The sequence below is a fragment of the Hordeum vulgare genome, chromosome 2H (genome assembly GCF_904849725.1).
Source record: "Hordeum vulgare subsp. vulgare chromosome 2H, MorexV3_pseudomolecules_assembly, whole genome shotgun sequence".
Classification (NCBI taxonomy): domain Eukaryota; kingdom Viridiplantae; phylum Streptophyta; class Magnoliopsida; order Poales; family Poaceae; genus Hordeum; species Hordeum vulgare.
In genome coordinates this window covers 577,192,732-577,208,057 of record NC_058519.1, presented here as the reverse complement: position 1 = coordinate 577,208,057, position 15,326 = coordinate 577,192,732, and the positions used below count along the sequence as shown (strand labels likewise).

Sequence of the window (15,326 nt, the reverse complement as noted above, 5' to 3'; positions counted from 1 at the left end):
GTCATCCTTGTCACGTGGCGCAAAAATATATTTAAAAAGGGGAATGCAACACGAGGACTTCCCAGGAGGTCACCCATCCTAGTACTACTCTCGCCCAAGCACGCTTAACTTCGGAGTTCTGATGGGATCCGGTACTTTAGTGCTGGTATGATCGCATCCGACATGCAACTATCTATTTGTTCCTTATGCTTGCCCCTACTACTACTACTACTACTAGTCGTTGGGTGTCAAGCGCGGTGGGAAAAGTCACACAGTAATCGTCAAAAATAAGAAAATGAGGTCATATAGATCACGCTCCCGCGTCATCCTTGTCACGTGGCGCAAAAATATATTTAAAAATGGGAATGCAACACGAGGACTTCCCAAGAGGTCACCCATCCTAGTACTACTCTCGCCCAAGCACGCTTAACTTCGGAGTTCTGATGGGATCCGGTGCTTTAGTGCTGGTATGATCACATCCAACATGCAACTATCTATTTGTTCCTTATGCTTGCCCCTACTACTACTACTACTACTACTACTACTACTACTAGTCGTTGGGTGTCAAGCGCGGTGGGAAAAGTCACACAGTAATCGTCAAAAATAAGAAAATGAGGTCATATAGATCACGCTCCCGCGTCATCCTTGTCACGTGGCGCAAAAATATATTTAAAAAGGGGAATGCAACACAAGGACTTCCCAGGAGGTCACCCATCCTAGTACTACTCTCGCCCAAGCACGCTTAACTTCGTAGTTCTGATGGGATCCGGTGCTTTAGTGCTGGTATGATCGCATCCGACATGCTACTATCTATTTGTTCCTTATGCTTGCCCCTACTACTACTACTACTACTACTAGTCGTTGGGTGTCAAGCGCGGTGGGAAAAGTCACACAGTAATCGTCAAAAATAAGAAAATGAGGTCATATAGATCACGCTCCCGCGTCATCCTTGTCACGTGGCGCAAAAATATATTTAAAAAGGGGAATGCAACACGAGGACTTCCGAGGAGGTCACCCATCCTAGTACTTCTCTCGCCCAAGCACGCTTAACTTCGGAGTTCTGATGGGATTCGGTGCTTTAGTGCTGGTATGATCGCATCCGACATGCAACTATCTATTTGTTCCTTATGCTTGCCCCTACTACTACTACTACTACTACTACTACTACTAGTCGTTGGGTGTCAAGCGCGGTGGGAAAAGTCACACTGTAATCGTCAAAAATAAGAAAATGAGGTCATATAGATCACGGTCCCGCGTCATCCTTGTCACGTGGCGCAAAAATATATTTAAAAAGGGGAATGCAACACGAGGACTTCCCAGGAGGTCACCCATCCTAGTACTACTCTCGCCCAAGCACGCTTAACTTCGGAGTTCTGATGGGATCCGGTGCTTTAGTGCTGGTATGATTGCATCCGACATGCAACTATTTGTTCCTTATGCTTGCCCGTACTACTACTACTACTACTACTACTACTACTACTAGTCGTTGGGTGTCAAGCGCGGTGGGAAAAGTCACACAGTAATCGTCAAAAATAAGAAAATGAGGTCATATAGATCACGCTCCTGCGTCATCCTTGTCACGTGGCGCAAAAATATATTTAAAAAGGGGAATGCAACACAAGGACTTCCAAGGAGGTCACCCATCCTAGTACTACTCTCGCCCAAGCACGCTTAACTTCGGAGTTCTGATGGGATCCAGTGCTTTAGTGCTGGTATGATCGCATCCGACATGCAACTATCTATTTGTTCCTTATGCTTGACCCTACTACTACTACTACTACTACTAGTCGTTGGGTGTCAAGCGCGGTGGGAATAGTCACACAGTAATCGTCAAAAATAAGAAAATGAGGTCATATAGATCACGGTCCCGCGTCATCCTTGTCACGTGGCGCAAAAATATATTTAAAAAGGGGAATGCAACACGAGGACTTCCCAGGAGGTCACCCATCCTAGTACTACTCTCGCCCAAGCACGCTTAACTTCGGAGTTCTGATGGGATCCGGTGCTTTAGTGCTGGTATGATCGCATCCGACATGCAACTATCTATTTGTTCCTTATGCTTGCCCCTACTACTACTACTACTACTAGTCGTTGGGTGTCAAGCGCGGTGGGAAAAGTCACACAGTAATCGTCAAAAATAAGAAAATGAGGTCATATAGATCACGCTCCCGCGTCATCCTTGTCACGTGGCGCAAAAATATATTTTAAAAGGGGAATGCAACACGAGGACTTCCCAGGAGGTCACCATCCTAGTACTACTCTCGCCCAAGCACGCTTAACTTCGGAGTTCTGATGGGATCCGGTGCTTTAGTGCTGGTATGATCGCATCCGACATGCAACAATCTATTTGTTCCTTATGCTTGCCCCTACTAGTACTACCAGTACTACCAGTACTACTACTACTACTACTACTACTACTACTAGTCGTTGGGTGTACTAGTTCTGATGGGATCCGGTGCTTTAGTGCTGGTATGATCGCATCCGACATGCAACTATCTATTTGTTCCTTATGCTTGCCCCTACTACTACTACTACTACTACTACTACTACTACTAGTCGTTGGGTGTCAAGCGCGGTGGGAAAAGTCACACAGTAATCGTCAAAAATAAGAAAATGAGGTCATATAGATCACGGTCCCGCGTCATCCTTGTCACGTGGCGCAAAAATATATTTAAAAAGGGGAATGCAACACAAGGACTTCCCAGGAGGTCACCCATCCTAGTACTACTCTCGCCCAAGCACGCTTAACTTCGGAGTTCTGATGGGATCCGGTGCTTTAGTGCTGGTATGATCGCATCCGACATGCAACTATCTATTTGTTCCTTATGCTTGCCCCTACTACTACTACTACTACTAGTCGTTGGGTGTCAAGCGCGGTGGGAAAAGTCACACAGTAATCGTCAAAAATAAGAAAATGAGGTCATATAGATCACGGTCCCGCGTCATCCTTGTCACGTGGCGCAAAAATATATTTAAAAAGGGGAATGCACCACGAGGACTTCCCAGGAGGTCACCCATCCTAGTACTACTCTCGCCCAAGCACGCTTAACTTCGGAGTTCTGATAGATCCGGTGCTTTAGTGCTGGTATGATCGCATCCGACATGCAACTATCTATTTGTTCCTTATGCTTGCCCCTACTACTACTACTACTACTAGTCGTTGGGTGTCAAGCGCGGTGGGAAAAGTCACACAGTAATCGTCAAAAATAAGAAAATGAGGTCATATAGATCACGCTCCCGCGTCATCCTTGTCACGTGGCGCCAAAATATATTTAAAAAGGGGAATGCAACACGAGGACTTCCCAGGAGGTCATCCATCCTAGTACTACTCTCGCCCAAGCACGCTTAACTTCGGAGTTCTGATGGATCCGGTGCTTTAGTGCTGGTATGATCGCATCCGACATACAACTATCTATTTGTTCCTTATGCTTGCCCCTACTACTACTACTACTACTACTACTAGTCGTTGGGTGTCAAGCGCGGTGGGAAAAGTCACACAGTAATCATCAAAAATAAGAAAATGAGGTCATATAGATCACGCTCCCGCGTCATCCTTGTCACGTGGCGCAAAAATATATTTAAAAAGGGGAATGCAACACGAGGACTTCCCAGGAGGTCACCCAACCTAGTACTACTCTCGCCCAAGTACGCTTAACTTCGGAGTTCTGATGGGATCCAGTGCTTTAGTGCTGGTATGATCGCATCCGACATGCAACTATCTATTTGTTCCTTATGCTTGCCCCTACTACTACTACTACTACTACTACTACTACTACTAGTCGTTAGGTGTCAAGCGCGGTGGGAAAAGTCACACAGTAATCGTCAAAAATAAGAAAATGAGGTCATATAGATCACGCTCCCGCGTCATCCTTGTCACGTGGCACAAAAATATATTTAAAAAGGGGAATGCAACACGAGGACTTCCCAGGAGGTCACCCATCCTAGTACTACTCTCGCCCAAGCACGCTTAACTTCGGAGTTCTGATGGGATCCGGTGCTTTAGTGCTGGTATGATCGCATCCGGCATGCAACTATCTATTTGTTCCTTATGCTTGCCCCTCGTTGGGTGTCAAGCGCGGTGGGAAAAGTCACACAGTAATCGTCAAAAATAAGAAAATGAGGTCATATAGATCACGGTCCCGCGTCATCCTTGTCACGTGGCGCAAAAATATATTTAAAAAGGGGAATGCACCACGAGGACTTCCCAGGAGGTCACCCATCCTAGTACTACTCTCGCCCAAGCACGCTTAACTTCAGAGTTCTGATGGGATCCGGTGCTTTAGTGCTGCTTTGATCGCATCCGACATGCAACTATCTATTTGTTCCTTATGCTTGCCCCTACTACTACTACTACTACTAGTCGTTGGGTGTCAAGCGCGGTGGGAAAAGTCACACAGTAATCGTCAAAAATAAGAAAATGAGGTCATATAGATCACGCTCCCGCGTCATCCTTGTCACGTGGCGCCAAAATATATTTAAAAAGGGGAATGCAACACGAGGACTTCCCAGGAGGTCACCCATCCTAGTACTACTCTCGCCCAAGCACGCTTAACTTCGCAGTTCTGATGGGATCCGGTGCTTTAGTGCTGGTACGATCGTATCCGACATGCAACTATCTATTTGTTCCTTATGCTTGCCCCTACTACTACTACTACTACTACTACTAGTCGTTGGGTGTCAAGCGCGGTGGGAAAAGTCACACAGTAATCGTCAAAAATAAGAAAATGAGGTCATATAGATCACGCTCCCGCGTCATCCTTGTCACGTGGCGCAAAAATATATTTAAAAAGGGGAATGCAACACGAGGACATCACAGGAGGTCACCCATCCTAGTACTACTCTCGCCCAAGCACACTTAACTTCGGAGTTCTGATGGGATCCGGTGCTTTAGTGCTGGTATGATCGCATCCGACATGCAACTACCTATTTGTTCCTTATGCTTGCCCCTACTACTACTACTACTACTACTACTACTACTAGTCGTTGGGTGTCAAGCGCGGTGGGAAAAGTCACAAAGTAATCGTCAAAAATAAGAAAATGAGGTCATATAGATCACGGTCCCGCGTCATCCTTGTCACGTGGCGCAAAAATATATTTAAAAAGGGGAATGCACCACGAGGACTTCCGAGGAGGTCACCCATCCTAGTACTACTCTCGCCCAAGCACGCTTAACTTCGAAGTTCTGATGGGATCCGGTGCTTTAGTGCTGGTATGATCGCATCCGACATGCAACTATCTATTTGTTCCTTATGCTTGCCCCTACTACTACTACTACTACTAGTCGTTGGGTGTCAAGCGCGGTGGGAAAAGTCACACAGTAATCGTCAAAAATAAGAAAATGAGGTCATATAGATCACGCTCCCGCGTCATCCTTGTCACGTGGCGCAAAAATATATTTAAAAAGGGCAACACGAGGACTTCCCAGGAGGTCACCCATCCTAGTACTACTCTCGCCGAAGCACGCTTAACTTCGGAGTTCTGATGGGATCCGGTGCTTTAGTGCTGGTATGATCGCATCCGACATGCAACTATCTATTTGTTCCTTATGCTTGCCCCTACTACTACTACTACTAGTCGTTGGGTGTCAAGCGCGGTGGGAAAAGTCACACAGTAATCGTCAAAAATAAGAAAATGAGGTCATATAGATCACGGTCCCGCGTCATCCTTGTCACGTGGCGCAAAAATATATTTAAAAAGGGGAATGCAACACGAGGACTTCCCAGGAGGTCACCCATCCTAGTACTACTCTCGCCCAAGCACGCTTAACTTCGGAGTTCTGATGGGATCCGGTGCTTTAGTGCTGGTATGATCGCATCCGACATCCAACTATCTATTTGTTCCTTATGCTTGCCCCTACTACTACTACTACTACTAGTCGTTGGGTGTCAAGCGCGGTGGGAAAAGTCACACAGTAATCGTCAAAAATAAGAAAATGAGGGCATATAGATCACGCTCCCGCGTCATCCTTGTCACGTGGCGCCAAAATATATTTAAAAAGGGGAATGAAACACGAGGACTTCCCAGGAGGTCACCCATCCTAGTACTACTCTCGTCCAAGCACGCTTAACTTCGGAGTTCTGATGGATCCGGTGCTTTAGTGCTGGTATGATCGCATCCGACATGCAACTATCTATTTGTTCCTTATGCTTGCCCCTACTACTACTACTACTACTACTACTACTACTACTACTAGTAGTAGTCGTTGGGTGTCAAGCGCGGTGGGAAAAGTCACACAGTAATCGTCAAAAATAAGAAAATGAGGTCATATAGATCACGCTCCCGCGTCATCCTTGTCACGTGGCGCAAAAATATATTTAAAAAGGGGAATGCAACACAAGGACTTCCCAGGAGGTCACCCATCCTAGTACTACTCTCGCCCAAGCACGCTTAACTTCGGAGTTCTGATGGGATCCAGTGCTTTAGTGCTGGTATAATCGCATCCGACATGCAACTATCTATTTCTTCCTTATGCTTGCCCCTACTACTACTCATACTACTACTAGTCGTTGGGTGTCAAGCGCGGTGGGAAAAGTCACACAGTAATCGTCAAAAATAAGAAAATGAGGTCATATAGATCACGCTCCCGCGTCATCCTTGTCACGTGGCGCAAAAATATATTTAAAAAGGGGAATGCAACACGAGGACTTCCCAGGAGGTCACCCATCCTAGTACTACTCTCGCCCAAGCACGCTTAACTTCGGAGTTCTGATGGGATCCGGTGCTTTAGTGCTGGTATGATCGCATCCGACATGCAACTATCTATTTGTTCCTTATGCTTGCCCCTCGTTGGGTGTCAAGCGCGGTGGGAAAAGTCACACAGTAATCGTCAAAAATAAGAAAATGAGGTCATATAGATCACGCTCCCGCGTCATCCTTGTCACGTGGCGCAAAAATATATTTAAAAAGGGGAATGCACCACGAGGACTTCCCAGGAGGTCACCCATCCTAGTACTACTCTGGCCCAAGCACGCTTAACTTCGGAGTTCTGATGGGATCCGGTGCTTTAGTGCTGCTTTGATCGCATCCGACATGCAACTATCTATTTGTTCCTTATGCTTGCCCCTACTACTACTACTACTACTACTAGTCGTTGGGTGTCAAGCGCGGTGGGAAAAGTCACACAGTAATCGTCAAAAATAAGAAAATGAGGTCATATAGATCACGCTCCCGCGTCATCCTTGTCACGTGGCGCAAAAATATATTTAAAAAGGGGAATGCACCACGAGGACTTCCCAGGAGGTCACCCATCCTAGTACTACTCTCGCCCAAGCACGCTTAACTTCGAAGTTCTGATGGGATCCGGTGCTTTAGTGCTGGTATGATCGCATCCGACATGCAACTATCTATTTGTTCCTTATGCTTGCCCCTACTACTAGTACTACTAGTCGTTGGGTGTCAAGCGCGGTGGGAAAAGTCACACAGTAATCGTCAAAAATAAGAAAATGAGGTCATATAGATCACGCTCCCGCGTCATCCTTGTCACGTGGCGCAAAAATATATTTAAAAAGGGGAATGCAACACGAGGACTTCCCAGGAGGTCACCCATCCTAGTACTACTCTCGCCCAAGCACGCTTAACTTCGGAGTTCTGATGGGATCCGGTGCTTTAGTGCTGGTATGCTCGCATCCGACATGCAACTATCTATTTGTTCCTTATGCTTGCCCCTACTACTACTACTACTACTAGTCGTTGGGTGTCAAGCGCGGTGGGAAAAGTCACACACTAATCGTCAAAAATAAGAAAATGAGGTCATATAGATCACGCTCCCGCGTCATCCTTGTCACGTGGCGCCAAAATATATTTAAAAAGGGGAATGCAACACGAGGACTTCCCAGGAGGTCACCCATCCTAGTACTACTCTCGCACAAGCACGCTTAACTTCGCAGTTCTGATGGGATCCGGTGCTTTAGTGCTGGTATGATCGCATCCAACATGCAACTATCTATTTGTTCCTTATGCTTGCCCCTACTACTACTACTACTACTACTACTACTACTACTACTACTACTACTACTACTACTAGTCGTTGGGTGTCAAGCGCGGTGGTAAAAGTCACACAGTAATCGTCAAAAATAAGAAAATGAGGTCATATAGATCACGCTCCCGCGTCATCCTTGTCACGTGGCGCAAAAATATATTTAAAAAGGGGAATGCAACACGAGGACATCACAGGAGGTCACCCATCCAAGTACTACTCTCGCCCAAGCACGCTTAACTTCGGAGTTCTGATGGGATCCGGTGCTTTAGTGCTGGTATGATCGCATCCGACATGCAACTATCTATTTGTTCCTTATGCTTGCCCCTACTACTACTACTACTACTACTACTACTAGTCGTTGGGTGTCAAGCGCGGTGGGAAAAGTCACACAGTAATCGTCAAAAATAAGAAAATGAGGTCATATAGATCACGGTCCCGCGTCATCCTTGTCACGTGGCGCAAAAATATATTTAAAAAGGGGAATGCACCACGAGGACTTCCCAGGAGGTCACCCATCCTAGTACTACTCTCGCCCAAGCACGCTTAACTTCGAAGTTCTGATGGGATCCGGTGCTTTAGTGCTGGTATGATCGCATCCGACATGCAACTATCTATTTGTTCCTTATGCTTGCCCCTACTACTACTACTACTAGTCGTTGGGTGTCAAGCGCGGTGGGAAAAGTCACACAGTAATCGTCAAAAATAAGAAAATGAGGTCATATAGATCACGCTCCCGCGTCATCCTTGTCACGTGGCGCAATAATATATTTAAAAAGGGGAATGCAACACGAGGACTTCCCAGGAGGTCACCCATCCTAGTACTACTCTCGCCCAAGCACGCTTAACTTCGGAGTTCTGATGGGATCCGGTGCTTTAGTGCTGGTATGATCGCATCCGACATGCAACTATCTATTTGTTCCTTATGCTTGCCCCTACTACTACTACTACTACTAGTCGTTGGGTGTCAAGCGCGGTGGGAAAAGTCACACAGTATTCGTCAAAAATAAGAAAATGAGGTCATATAGATCACGGTCCCGCGTCATCCTTGTCACGTGGCGCAAAAATATATTTAAAAAGGGGAATGCAACACGAGCACTTCCCAGGAGGTCACCCATCCTAGTACTACTCTCGCCCAAGCACGCTTAACTTCGGAGTTCTGATGGGATCCGGTGCTTTAGTGCTGGTATGATCGCATCCGACATCCAACTATCTATTTGTTCCTTATGCTTGCCCCTACTACTACTACTACTAGTCGTTGGGTGTCAAGCGCGGTGGGAAAAGTCACACAGTAATCGTCAAAAATAAGAAAATGAGGTCATATAGATCACGGTCCCGCGTCATCCTTGTCACGTGGCGCAAAAATATATTTAAAAAGGGGAATGCAACACGAGGACTTCCCAGGAGGTCACCCATCCTAGTACTACTCTCGGGAATGCAACACGAGGACTTCCCAGGAGGTCACCCATCCTAGTACTACTCTCGCCCAAGCACGCTTAACTTCGGAGTTCTGATGGGATCCGGTGCTTTAGTGCTGGTATGATCGCATCCGACATGCAACTATCTATTTGTTCCTTATGCTTGCCCCTACTACTACTACTACTACTACTAGTCGTTGGGTGTCAAGCGTGGTGGGAAAAGTCACACAGTAATCGTCAAAAATAAGAAAATGAGGTCATATAGATCACGCTCCCGCGTCATCCTTGTCACGTGGCGCAAAAATATATTTAAAAAGGGGAATGCAACACGAGGACTTCCCAGGAGGTCACCCATCCTAGTACTACTCTCGCCCAAGCACGCTTAACTTCGGAGTTCTGATGGGATCCGGTGCTTTAGTGCTGGTATGATCGCATCCGACATGCAACTATCTAGTTGTTCCTTATGCTTGCCCCTACTACTACTACTACTACTACTACTACTAATACTACTACTAGTCGTTGGGTGTCAAGCGCGGTGGGAAAAGTCACACAGTAATCGTCAAAAATAAGAAAATGAGGTCATATAGATCACGCTCCCGCGTCATCCTTGTCACGTGGCGCAAAAATATATTTAAAAAGGGGAATGCAACACGAGGACTTCCCAGGAGGTCATCCATCCTAGTACTACTCTCGCCCAAGCACGCTTAACTTCGAAGTTCTCATGGGATCCGGTGCTTTAGTGCTGGTATGATCACATCCGACATGCAACTATCTATTTGTTCCTTATGCTTGCCCCTACTACTACTACTACTACTACTACTACTACTACTACTAGTCGTTGGGTGTCAAGCGCGGTGGGAAAAGTCACACGGTAATCGTCAAAAATAAGAAAATGAGGTCATATAGATCACGCTCCCGCGTCATCCTTGTCACGTGGCGCAAAAATATATTTAAAAAGGGGAATGCAACACAAGGACTTCCCAGGAGGTCACCCATCCTAGTACTACTCTCGCCCAAGCACGCTTAACTTCGTAGTTCTGATGGGATCCGGTGCTTTAGTGCTGGTATGATCGCATCCGACATGCTACTATCCATTTGTTCCTTATGCTTGCCCCTACTACTACTACTACTACTACTACTACTACTACTACTACTACTACTACTACTACTACTACTACTACTACTAGTCGTTGGGTGTCAAGCGCGGTGGGAAAAGTCACACAGTAATCGTCAAAAATAAGAAAATGAGGTCATATAGATCACGCTCCCGCGTCATCCTTGTCACGTGGCGCAAAAATATATTTAAAAAGGGGAATGCAACACGAGGACTTCCCAGGAGGTCACCCATCCTAGTACTTCTCTCGCCCAAGCATGCTTAACTTCGGAGTTCTGATGGGATCCGGTGCTTTAGTGCAGGTATGATCGCATCCGACATGCAACTATCTATTTGTTCCTTATGCTTGCCCCTACTACTACTACTACTACTACTACTACTACTACTACTACTAGTCGTTGGGTGTCAAGCGCGGTGGGAAAAGTCACACTGTAATCGTCAAAAATAAGAAAATGAGGTCAAATAGATCACGGTCCCGCGTCATCCTTGTCACGTGGCGCAAAAATATATTTAAAAAGGGGAATGCAACACGAGGACTTCCCAGGAGGTCACCCATCCTAGTACTACTCTCGCCCAAGCACGCTTAACTTCGGAGTTCTGATGGGATCCGGTGCTTTAGTGCTGGTATGATCGCACCCGACATGCAACTATCTATTTGTTCTTTATGCTTGCCCCAACTACTACTACTACTACTACTACTACTACTACTAGTCGTTGGGTGTCAAGCGCGGTGGGAAAAGTCACACAGTAATCGTCAAAAATAAGAAAATGAGGTCATATAGATCACGCTCCCGCGTCATCCTTGTCACGTGGCGCAAAAATATATTTAAAAAGGGGAATGCAACACAAGGACTTCCCAGGAGGTCACCCATCCTAGTACTACTCTCGCCCAAGCACGCTTAACTTCGGAGTTCTGATGGGATCCAGTGCTTTGGTGTTGGTATGATCGCATCCAACATGCAACTATCTATTTGTTCCTTATGCTTGCCCCTACTACTACTACTACTACTAGTCGTTGGGTGTCAAGCGCGGTGGGAAAAGTCACACAGTAATCGTCAAAAATAAGAAAATGAGGTCATATAGATCACGGTCCCGCGTCATCCTTGTCACGTGGCGCAAAAATATATTTAAAAAGGGGAATGCAACACGAGGACTTCCCAGGAGGTCACCCATCCTAGTACTACTCTCGCCCAAGCACGCTTAACTTCGGAGTTCTGATGGGATCCGGTGCTTTAATGCTGGTATGATCGCATCCGACATGCAACTATCTATTTGTTCCTTATGCTTGCCCCTACTACTACTACTACTACTACTACTACTACTACTAGTCGTTGGGTGTCAAGCGCGGTGGGAAAAGTCACACAGTAATCGTCAAAAATAAGAAAATGAGGTCATATAGATCACGCTCCCGCGTCATCCTTGTCACGTGGCGCAAAAATATATTTAAAAAGGGGAATGCAACACGAGGACATCACAGGAGGTCACCCATCCTAGTACTACTCTCGCCCAAGCACGCTTAACTTCGGAGTTCTGATGGGATCCGGTGCTTTAGTGTTGGTATGATCGCATCCGACATGCAACTATCTATTTGTTCCTTATGCTTGCCCCTACTACTACTACTACTACTACTACTACTAGTCGTTGGGTGTCAAGCGCGGTGGGAAAAGTCACACTGTAATCGTCAAAAATAAGAAAATGAGGTCATATAGATCACGGTCCCGCGTCATCCTTGTCACGTGGCGCAAAAATATATTTAAAAAGGGGAATGCAACACGAGGACTTCCCAGGAGGTCACCCATCCTAGTACTACTCTCGCCCAAGCACGCTTAACTTCGGAGTTCTGATGGGATCCGGTGCTTTAGTGCTGGTATGATCGCATCCAACATGCAACTATCTATTTGTTCCTTATGCTTGCCCCTACTACTACTACTACTACTAGTCGTTGGGTGTCAAGCGTGGTGGGAAAAGTCACACATTAATCGTCAAAAATAAGAAAATGAGGTCATATAGATCACGGTCCCGCGTCATCCTTGTCACGTGGTGCAAAAATATATTTAGAAAGGGGAATGCAACACGAGGACTTCCCAAGAGGTCACCCATCCTAGTACTACTCTCGCCCAAGCACGCTTAACTTCGGAGTTCTGATGGGATCCGGTGCTTTAGTGTTGGTATGATCGCATCCGACATGCAACTATCTATTTGTTCCTTATGCTTGCCCCTACTACTACTACTACTACTACTACTACTACTACTACTACTACTACTACTACTACTACTACTACTACTACTACTACTACTACTACTACTACTACTACTACTACTACTACTACTACTACTACTACTACTACTACTACTACTACTACTACTACTACTACTACTACTACTACTACTACTACTACTACTACTACTACTACTACTACTACTACTAGTCGTTGGGTGTCAAGCGCGGTGGGAAAAGTCACACAGTAATCGTCAAAAATAAGAAAATGAGGTCATATAGATCACGGTCCCGCGTCATCCTTGTCACGTGGCGCAAAAATATATTTAAAAAGGGGAATGCAACACGAGGACTTCCCAGGAGGTCACCCATCCTAGTACTACTCTCGCCCAAGCACGCTTAACTTCGGAGTTCTGATGGGATCCGATGCTTTAGTGCTGGTATGATCGCATCCGACATGCAACTATCTATTTGTTCCTTATGCTTGCCCCTACTAGTACTACTACTACTAATACTACTACTACTACTAGTACTACTACTACTAATACTACTACTACTACTAGTACTACTACTACTACTACTACTACTACTACTACTACTACTACTACTAGTCGTTGGGTGTCAAGCGTGGTGGGAAAAGTCATACATTAATCGTCAAAAATAAGAAAATGAGGTCATATAGATCACGGTCCCGCGTCATCCTTGTCACGTGGTGCAAAAATATATTTAGAAAGGGGAATGCAACACGAGGACTTCCCAGGAGGTCACCCATCCTAGTACTACTCTCGCCCAAGCACGCTTAACTTCGGAGTTCTGATGGGATCCGGTGCTTTAGTGCTGGTATGATCGCATCCGACATGCAACTATCTATTTGTTCCTTATGCTTGCCCCTACTACTACTACTACTACTAGTCGTTGGGTGTCAAGCGCGGTGGGAAAAGTCACACAGTAATCGTCAAAAATAAGAAAATGAGGTCATATAGATCACGCTCCCGCGTCATCCTTGTCACGTGGCGCAAAAATATATTTAAAAAGGGGAATGCAACACGAGGACTTCCCAAGAGGTCACCCATCCTAGTACTACTCTCGCCCAAGCACGCTTAACTTCGGAGTTCTGATGAGATCCGGTGCTTTAGTGTTGGTATGATCGCATCCGACATGCAACTATCTATTTGTTCCTTATGCTTGCCCCTACTACTACTACTACTAGTCGTTGGGTGTCAAGCGCGGTGGGAAAAGTCACACAGTAATCGTCAAAAGTAAGAAAATGAGGTCATATAGATCACGCTCCCGCGTCATCCTTGTCACGTGGCGCAAAAATATATTTAAAAAGGGGAATGCAACACGAGGACTTCCCAGGAGGTCACCCATCCTAGTACTACTCTCGCCCAAGCACGCTTAACTTTGAAGTTCTGATGGGATCCGGTGCTTTAGTGCTGGTATGATCGCATCCGACATGCAACTATCTATTTGTTCCTTATGCTTGCCCCTACTACTACTACTACTACTACTACTACTACTAGTCGTTGGGTGTCAAGCGCGGTGGGAAAAGTCACACAGTAATCGTCAAAAATAAGAAAATGAGGTCATATAGATCACGGTCCCACGTCATCCTTGTCACGTGGCGCAAAAATATATTTAAAAAGGGGAATGCAACACGAGGACTTCCTAGGAGGTCACCCATCCTAGTACTACTCTCGCCCAAGCACGCTTAACTTCGGAGTTCTGATGTGATCCGGTGCTTTAGTGCTGGTATGATCGCATCCGACATGCAACTATCTATTTGTTCCTTATGCTTGCCCCTACTAGTACTACTACTACTACTACTACTACTACTACTACTACTACTAGTCGTTGGGTGTCAAGCGTGGTGGGAAAAGTCACACAGTAATCGTCAAAAATAAGAAAATGAGGTCATATAGATCACGGTCCCGCGTCATCCTTGTCACGTGGCGCAAAAATATATTTAGAAAGGGGAATGCAACACGAGGACTTCCCAGGAGGTCACCCATCCTAGTACTACTCTCGCCCAAGCACGCTTAACTTCGGAGTTCTGATGGGATCCGGTGCTTTAGTGCTGGTATGATCGCATCCGACATGCAACTATCTATTTGTTCCTTATGCTTGCCCTACTACTACTACTACTACTACTACTACTACTACTACTACTACTACTACTACTACTACTACTACTACTACTACTACTACTACTACTACTACTACTACTACTACTAGTCGTTGGGTGTCAAGCGCGGTGGGAAAAGTCACACAGTAATCGTCAAAAATAAGAAAATGAGGTCATATAGATCACGCTCCCGCGTCATCCTTGTCACGTGGCGCAAAAATATATTTAAAAAGGGGAATGCAACACGAGGACTTCCCAACAGGTCACCCATCATAGTACTACTCTCGCCCAAGCACGCTTAACTTCGGAGTTCTGATGGGATCCGGTGCTTTAGTGTTGGTATGATCGCATCCGACATGCAACTATCTATTTGTTCCTTATGCTTGCCCCTACTACTACTACTACTACTACTACTACTACTACTACTACTACTACTACTACTACTACTAGTCGTTGGGTGTCAAGCGCGGTGGGAAAAGTCACACAGTAATCGTCAA

At 45.8% G+C, this 15,326-nt stretch overlaps 48 non-coding genes across 48 annotated transcripts; all 48 read right to left on the bottom strand.

The window, feature by feature from the left end:
* Nucleotides 1-40: 40 nt before the first annotated feature.
* LOC123435440 lies at nt 41-159 on the bottom strand. The gene has a single exon (XR_006626691.1). It is a non-coding gene; the product is annotated as a 5S ribosomal RNA (ribosomal RNA).
* Nucleotides 160-341: 182 nt separating this feature from the next.
* On the bottom strand, nt 342-460 carry LOC123435507. Its single transcript, XR_006626754.1, has one exon. It is a non-coding gene; the product is annotated as a 5S ribosomal RNA (ribosomal RNA).
* Nucleotides 461-657: 197 nt separating this feature from the next.
* Nucleotides 658-776, bottom strand: LOC123431638. The gene has a single exon (XR_006623227.1). It is a non-coding gene; the product is annotated as a 5S ribosomal RNA (ribosomal RNA).
* A 185-nt stretch (nt 777-961) lies between these two features.
* LOC123432199 lies at nt 962-1,080 on the bottom strand. The gene has a single exon (XR_006623794.1). It is a non-coding gene; the product is annotated as a 5S ribosomal RNA (ribosomal RNA).
* A 194-nt stretch (nt 1,081-1,274) lies between these two features.
* Nucleotides 1,275-1,393, bottom strand: LOC123434896. The gene has a single exon (XR_006626165.1). It is a non-coding gene; the product is annotated as a 5S ribosomal RNA (ribosomal RNA).
* Nucleotides 1,394-1,586: 193 nt separating this feature from the next.
* Nucleotides 1,587-1,705, bottom strand: LOC123438568. Its single transcript, XR_006629703.1, has one exon. It is a non-coding gene; the product is annotated as a 5S ribosomal RNA (ribosomal RNA).
* A 185-nt stretch (nt 1,706-1,890) lies between these two features.
* LOC123434472 lies at nt 1,891-2,009 on the bottom strand. Its single transcript, XR_006625757.1, has one exon. It is a non-coding gene; the product is annotated as a 5S ribosomal RNA (ribosomal RNA).
* A 182-nt stretch (nt 2,010-2,191) lies between these two features.
* Nucleotides 2,192-2,309, bottom strand: LOC123438629. The gene has a single exon (XR_006629762.1). It is a non-coding gene; the product is annotated as a 5S ribosomal RNA (ribosomal RNA).
* Nucleotides 2,310-2,659: 350 nt separating this feature from the next.
* On the bottom strand, nt 2,660-2,778 carry LOC123435251. The gene has a single exon (XR_006626508.1). It is a non-coding gene; the product is annotated as a 5S ribosomal RNA (ribosomal RNA).
* A 182-nt stretch (nt 2,779-2,960) lies between these two features.
* LOC123433047 lies at nt 2,961-3,078 on the bottom strand. Its single transcript, XR_006624603.1, has one exon. It is a non-coding gene; the product is annotated as a 5S ribosomal RNA (ribosomal RNA).
* Nucleotides 3,079-3,260: 182 nt separating this feature from the next.
* On the bottom strand, nt 3,261-3,378 carry LOC123432574. Its single transcript, XR_006624150.1, has one exon. It is a non-coding gene; the product is annotated as a 5S ribosomal RNA (ribosomal RNA).
* Nucleotides 3,379-3,566: 188 nt separating this feature from the next.
* On the bottom strand, nt 3,567-3,685 carry LOC123438878. The gene has a single exon (XR_006629994.1). It is a non-coding gene; the product is annotated as a 5S ribosomal RNA (ribosomal RNA).
* A 197-nt stretch (nt 3,686-3,882) lies between these two features.
* On the bottom strand, nt 3,883-4,001 carry LOC123434471. The gene has a single exon (XR_006625756.1). It is a non-coding gene; the product is annotated as a 5S ribosomal RNA (ribosomal RNA).
* Nucleotides 4,002-4,162: 161 nt separating this feature from the next.
* LOC123432966 lies at nt 4,163-4,281 on the bottom strand. Its single transcript, XR_006624530.1, has one exon. It is a non-coding gene; the product is annotated as a 5S ribosomal RNA (ribosomal RNA).
* A 182-nt stretch (nt 4,282-4,463) lies between these two features.
* LOC123433101 lies at nt 4,464-4,582 on the bottom strand. Its single transcript, XR_006624654.1, has one exon. It is a non-coding gene; the product is annotated as a 5S ribosomal RNA (ribosomal RNA).
* A 188-nt stretch (nt 4,583-4,770) lies between these two features.
* Nucleotides 4,771-4,889, bottom strand: LOC123432110. Its single transcript, XR_006623708.1, has one exon. It is a non-coding gene; the product is annotated as a 5S ribosomal RNA (ribosomal RNA).
* Nucleotides 4,890-5,083: 194 nt separating this feature from the next.
* On the bottom strand, nt 5,084-5,202 carry LOC123432224. Its single transcript, XR_006623818.1, has one exon. It is a non-coding gene; the product is annotated as a 5S ribosomal RNA (ribosomal RNA).
* A 177-nt stretch (nt 5,203-5,379) lies between these two features.
* Nucleotides 5,380-5,498, bottom strand: LOC123433122. The gene has a single exon (XR_006624674.1). It is a non-coding gene; the product is annotated as a 5S ribosomal RNA (ribosomal RNA).
* Nucleotides 5,499-5,677: 179 nt separating this feature from the next.
* On the bottom strand, nt 5,678-5,796 carry LOC123434470. The gene has a single exon (XR_006625755.1). It is a non-coding gene; the product is annotated as a 5S ribosomal RNA (ribosomal RNA).
* Nucleotides 5,797-5,978: 182 nt separating this feature from the next.
* Nucleotides 5,979-6,096, bottom strand: LOC123433156. Its single transcript, XR_006624702.1, has one exon. It is a non-coding gene; the product is annotated as a 5S ribosomal RNA (ribosomal RNA).
* Nucleotides 6,097-6,302: 206 nt separating this feature from the next.
* LOC123437924 lies at nt 6,303-6,421 on the bottom strand. Its single transcript, XR_006629086.1, has one exon. It is a non-coding gene; the product is annotated as a 5S ribosomal RNA (ribosomal RNA).
* Nucleotides 6,422-6,606: 185 nt separating this feature from the next.
* On the bottom strand, nt 6,607-6,725 carry LOC123434469. The gene has a single exon (XR_006625754.1). It is a non-coding gene; the product is annotated as a 5S ribosomal RNA (ribosomal RNA).
* Nucleotides 6,726-6,886: 161 nt separating this feature from the next.
* Nucleotides 6,887-7,005, bottom strand: LOC123433152. Its single transcript, XR_006624698.1, has one exon. It is a non-coding gene; the product is annotated as a 5S ribosomal RNA (ribosomal RNA).
* Nucleotides 7,006-7,190: 185 nt separating this feature from the next.
* On the bottom strand, nt 7,191-7,309 carry LOC123438450. Its single transcript, XR_006629591.1, has one exon. It is a non-coding gene; the product is annotated as a 5S ribosomal RNA (ribosomal RNA).
* Nucleotides 7,310-7,488: 179 nt separating this feature from the next.
* Nucleotides 7,489-7,607, bottom strand: LOC123436214. The gene has a single exon (XR_006627446.1). It is a non-coding gene; the product is annotated as a 5S ribosomal RNA (ribosomal RNA).
* Nucleotides 7,608-7,789: 182 nt separating this feature from the next.
* LOC123432831 lies at nt 7,790-7,908 on the bottom strand. The gene has a single exon (XR_006624402.1). It is a non-coding gene; the product is annotated as a 5S ribosomal RNA (ribosomal RNA).
* A 218-nt stretch (nt 7,909-8,126) lies between these two features.
* Nucleotides 8,127-8,245, bottom strand: LOC123431756. The gene has a single exon (XR_006623343.1). It is a non-coding gene; the product is annotated as a 5S ribosomal RNA (ribosomal RNA).
* Nucleotides 8,246-8,436: 191 nt separating this feature from the next.
* On the bottom strand, nt 8,437-8,555 carry LOC123438449. Its single transcript, XR_006629590.1, has one exon. It is a non-coding gene; the product is annotated as a 5S ribosomal RNA (ribosomal RNA).
* A 179-nt stretch (nt 8,556-8,734) lies between these two features.
* Nucleotides 8,735-8,853, bottom strand: LOC123434468. The gene has a single exon (XR_006625752.1). It is a non-coding gene; the product is annotated as a 5S ribosomal RNA (ribosomal RNA).
* A 182-nt stretch (nt 8,854-9,035) lies between these two features.
* LOC123435361 lies at nt 9,036-9,154 on the bottom strand. The gene has a single exon (XR_006626616.1). It is a non-coding gene; the product is annotated as a 5S ribosomal RNA (ribosomal RNA).
* A 232-nt stretch (nt 9,155-9,386) lies between these two features.
* Nucleotides 9,387-9,505, bottom strand: LOC123434467. Its single transcript, XR_006625751.1, has one exon. It is a non-coding gene; the product is annotated as a 5S ribosomal RNA (ribosomal RNA).
* A 185-nt stretch (nt 9,506-9,690) lies between these two features.
* LOC123434466 lies at nt 9,691-9,809 on the bottom strand. Its single transcript, XR_006625750.1, has one exon. It is a non-coding gene; the product is annotated as a 5S ribosomal RNA (ribosomal RNA).
* Nucleotides 9,810-10,012: 203 nt separating this feature from the next.
* On the bottom strand, nt 10,013-10,131 carry LOC123432412. Its single transcript, XR_006623996.1, has one exon. It is a non-coding gene; the product is annotated as a 5S ribosomal RNA (ribosomal RNA).
* A 200-nt stretch (nt 10,132-10,331) lies between these two features.
* LOC123431637 lies at nt 10,332-10,450 on the bottom strand. The gene has a single exon (XR_006623226.1). It is a non-coding gene; the product is annotated as a 5S ribosomal RNA (ribosomal RNA).
* A 233-nt stretch (nt 10,451-10,683) lies between these two features.
* Nucleotides 10,684-10,802, bottom strand: LOC123438075. The gene has a single exon (XR_006629236.1). It is a non-coding gene; the product is annotated as a 5S ribosomal RNA (ribosomal RNA).
* A 203-nt stretch (nt 10,803-11,005) lies between these two features.
* Nucleotides 11,006-11,124, bottom strand: LOC123435433. The gene has a single exon (XR_006626684.1). It is a non-coding gene; the product is annotated as a 5S ribosomal RNA (ribosomal RNA).
* A 197-nt stretch (nt 11,125-11,321) lies between these two features.
* LOC123432392 lies at nt 11,322-11,440 on the bottom strand. Its single transcript, XR_006623977.1, has one exon. It is a non-coding gene; the product is annotated as a 5S ribosomal RNA (ribosomal RNA).
* A 182-nt stretch (nt 11,441-11,622) lies between these two features.
* LOC123435316 lies at nt 11,623-11,741 on the bottom strand. The gene has a single exon (XR_006626570.1). It is a non-coding gene; the product is annotated as a 5S ribosomal RNA (ribosomal RNA).
* Nucleotides 11,742-11,938: 197 nt separating this feature from the next.
* On the bottom strand, nt 11,939-12,057 carry LOC123432789. The gene has a single exon (XR_006624358.1). It is a non-coding gene; the product is annotated as a 5S ribosomal RNA (ribosomal RNA).
* Nucleotides 12,058-12,248: 191 nt separating this feature from the next.
* LOC123434465 lies at nt 12,249-12,367 on the bottom strand. Its single transcript, XR_006625749.1, has one exon. It is a non-coding gene; the product is annotated as a 5S ribosomal RNA (ribosomal RNA).
* A 182-nt stretch (nt 12,368-12,549) lies between these two features.
* Nucleotides 12,550-12,668, bottom strand: LOC123437930. The gene has a single exon (XR_006629092.1). It is a non-coding gene; the product is annotated as a 5S ribosomal RNA (ribosomal RNA).
* Nucleotides 12,669-13,039: 371 nt separating this feature from the next.
* Nucleotides 13,040-13,158, bottom strand: LOC123436438. Its single transcript, XR_006627663.1, has one exon. It is a non-coding gene; the product is annotated as a 5S ribosomal RNA (ribosomal RNA).
* Nucleotides 13,159-13,439: 281 nt separating this feature from the next.
* LOC123434463 lies at nt 13,440-13,558 on the bottom strand. Its single transcript, XR_006625748.1, has one exon. It is a non-coding gene; the product is annotated as a 5S ribosomal RNA (ribosomal RNA).
* A 182-nt stretch (nt 13,559-13,740) lies between these two features.
* On the bottom strand, nt 13,741-13,859 carry LOC123438830. Its single transcript, XR_006629950.1, has one exon. It is a non-coding gene; the product is annotated as a 5S ribosomal RNA (ribosomal RNA).
* A 179-nt stretch (nt 13,860-14,038) lies between these two features.
* Nucleotides 14,039-14,157, bottom strand: LOC123438387. The gene has a single exon (XR_006629531.1). It is a non-coding gene; the product is annotated as a 5S ribosomal RNA (ribosomal RNA).
* A 194-nt stretch (nt 14,158-14,351) lies between these two features.
* On the bottom strand, nt 14,352-14,470 carry LOC123437797. Its single transcript, XR_006628966.1, has one exon. It is a non-coding gene; the product is annotated as a 5S ribosomal RNA (ribosomal RNA).
* A 209-nt stretch (nt 14,471-14,679) lies between these two features.
* LOC123434461 lies at nt 14,680-14,798 on the bottom strand. Its single transcript, XR_006625746.1, has one exon. It is a non-coding gene; the product is annotated as a 5S ribosomal RNA (ribosomal RNA).
* A 265-nt stretch (nt 14,799-15,063) lies between these two features.
* LOC123432024 lies at nt 15,064-15,182 on the bottom strand. The gene has a single exon (XR_006623627.1). It is a non-coding gene; the product is annotated as a 5S ribosomal RNA (ribosomal RNA).
* Between the last annotated feature and the right edge of the window lie 144 nt (nt 15,183-15,326).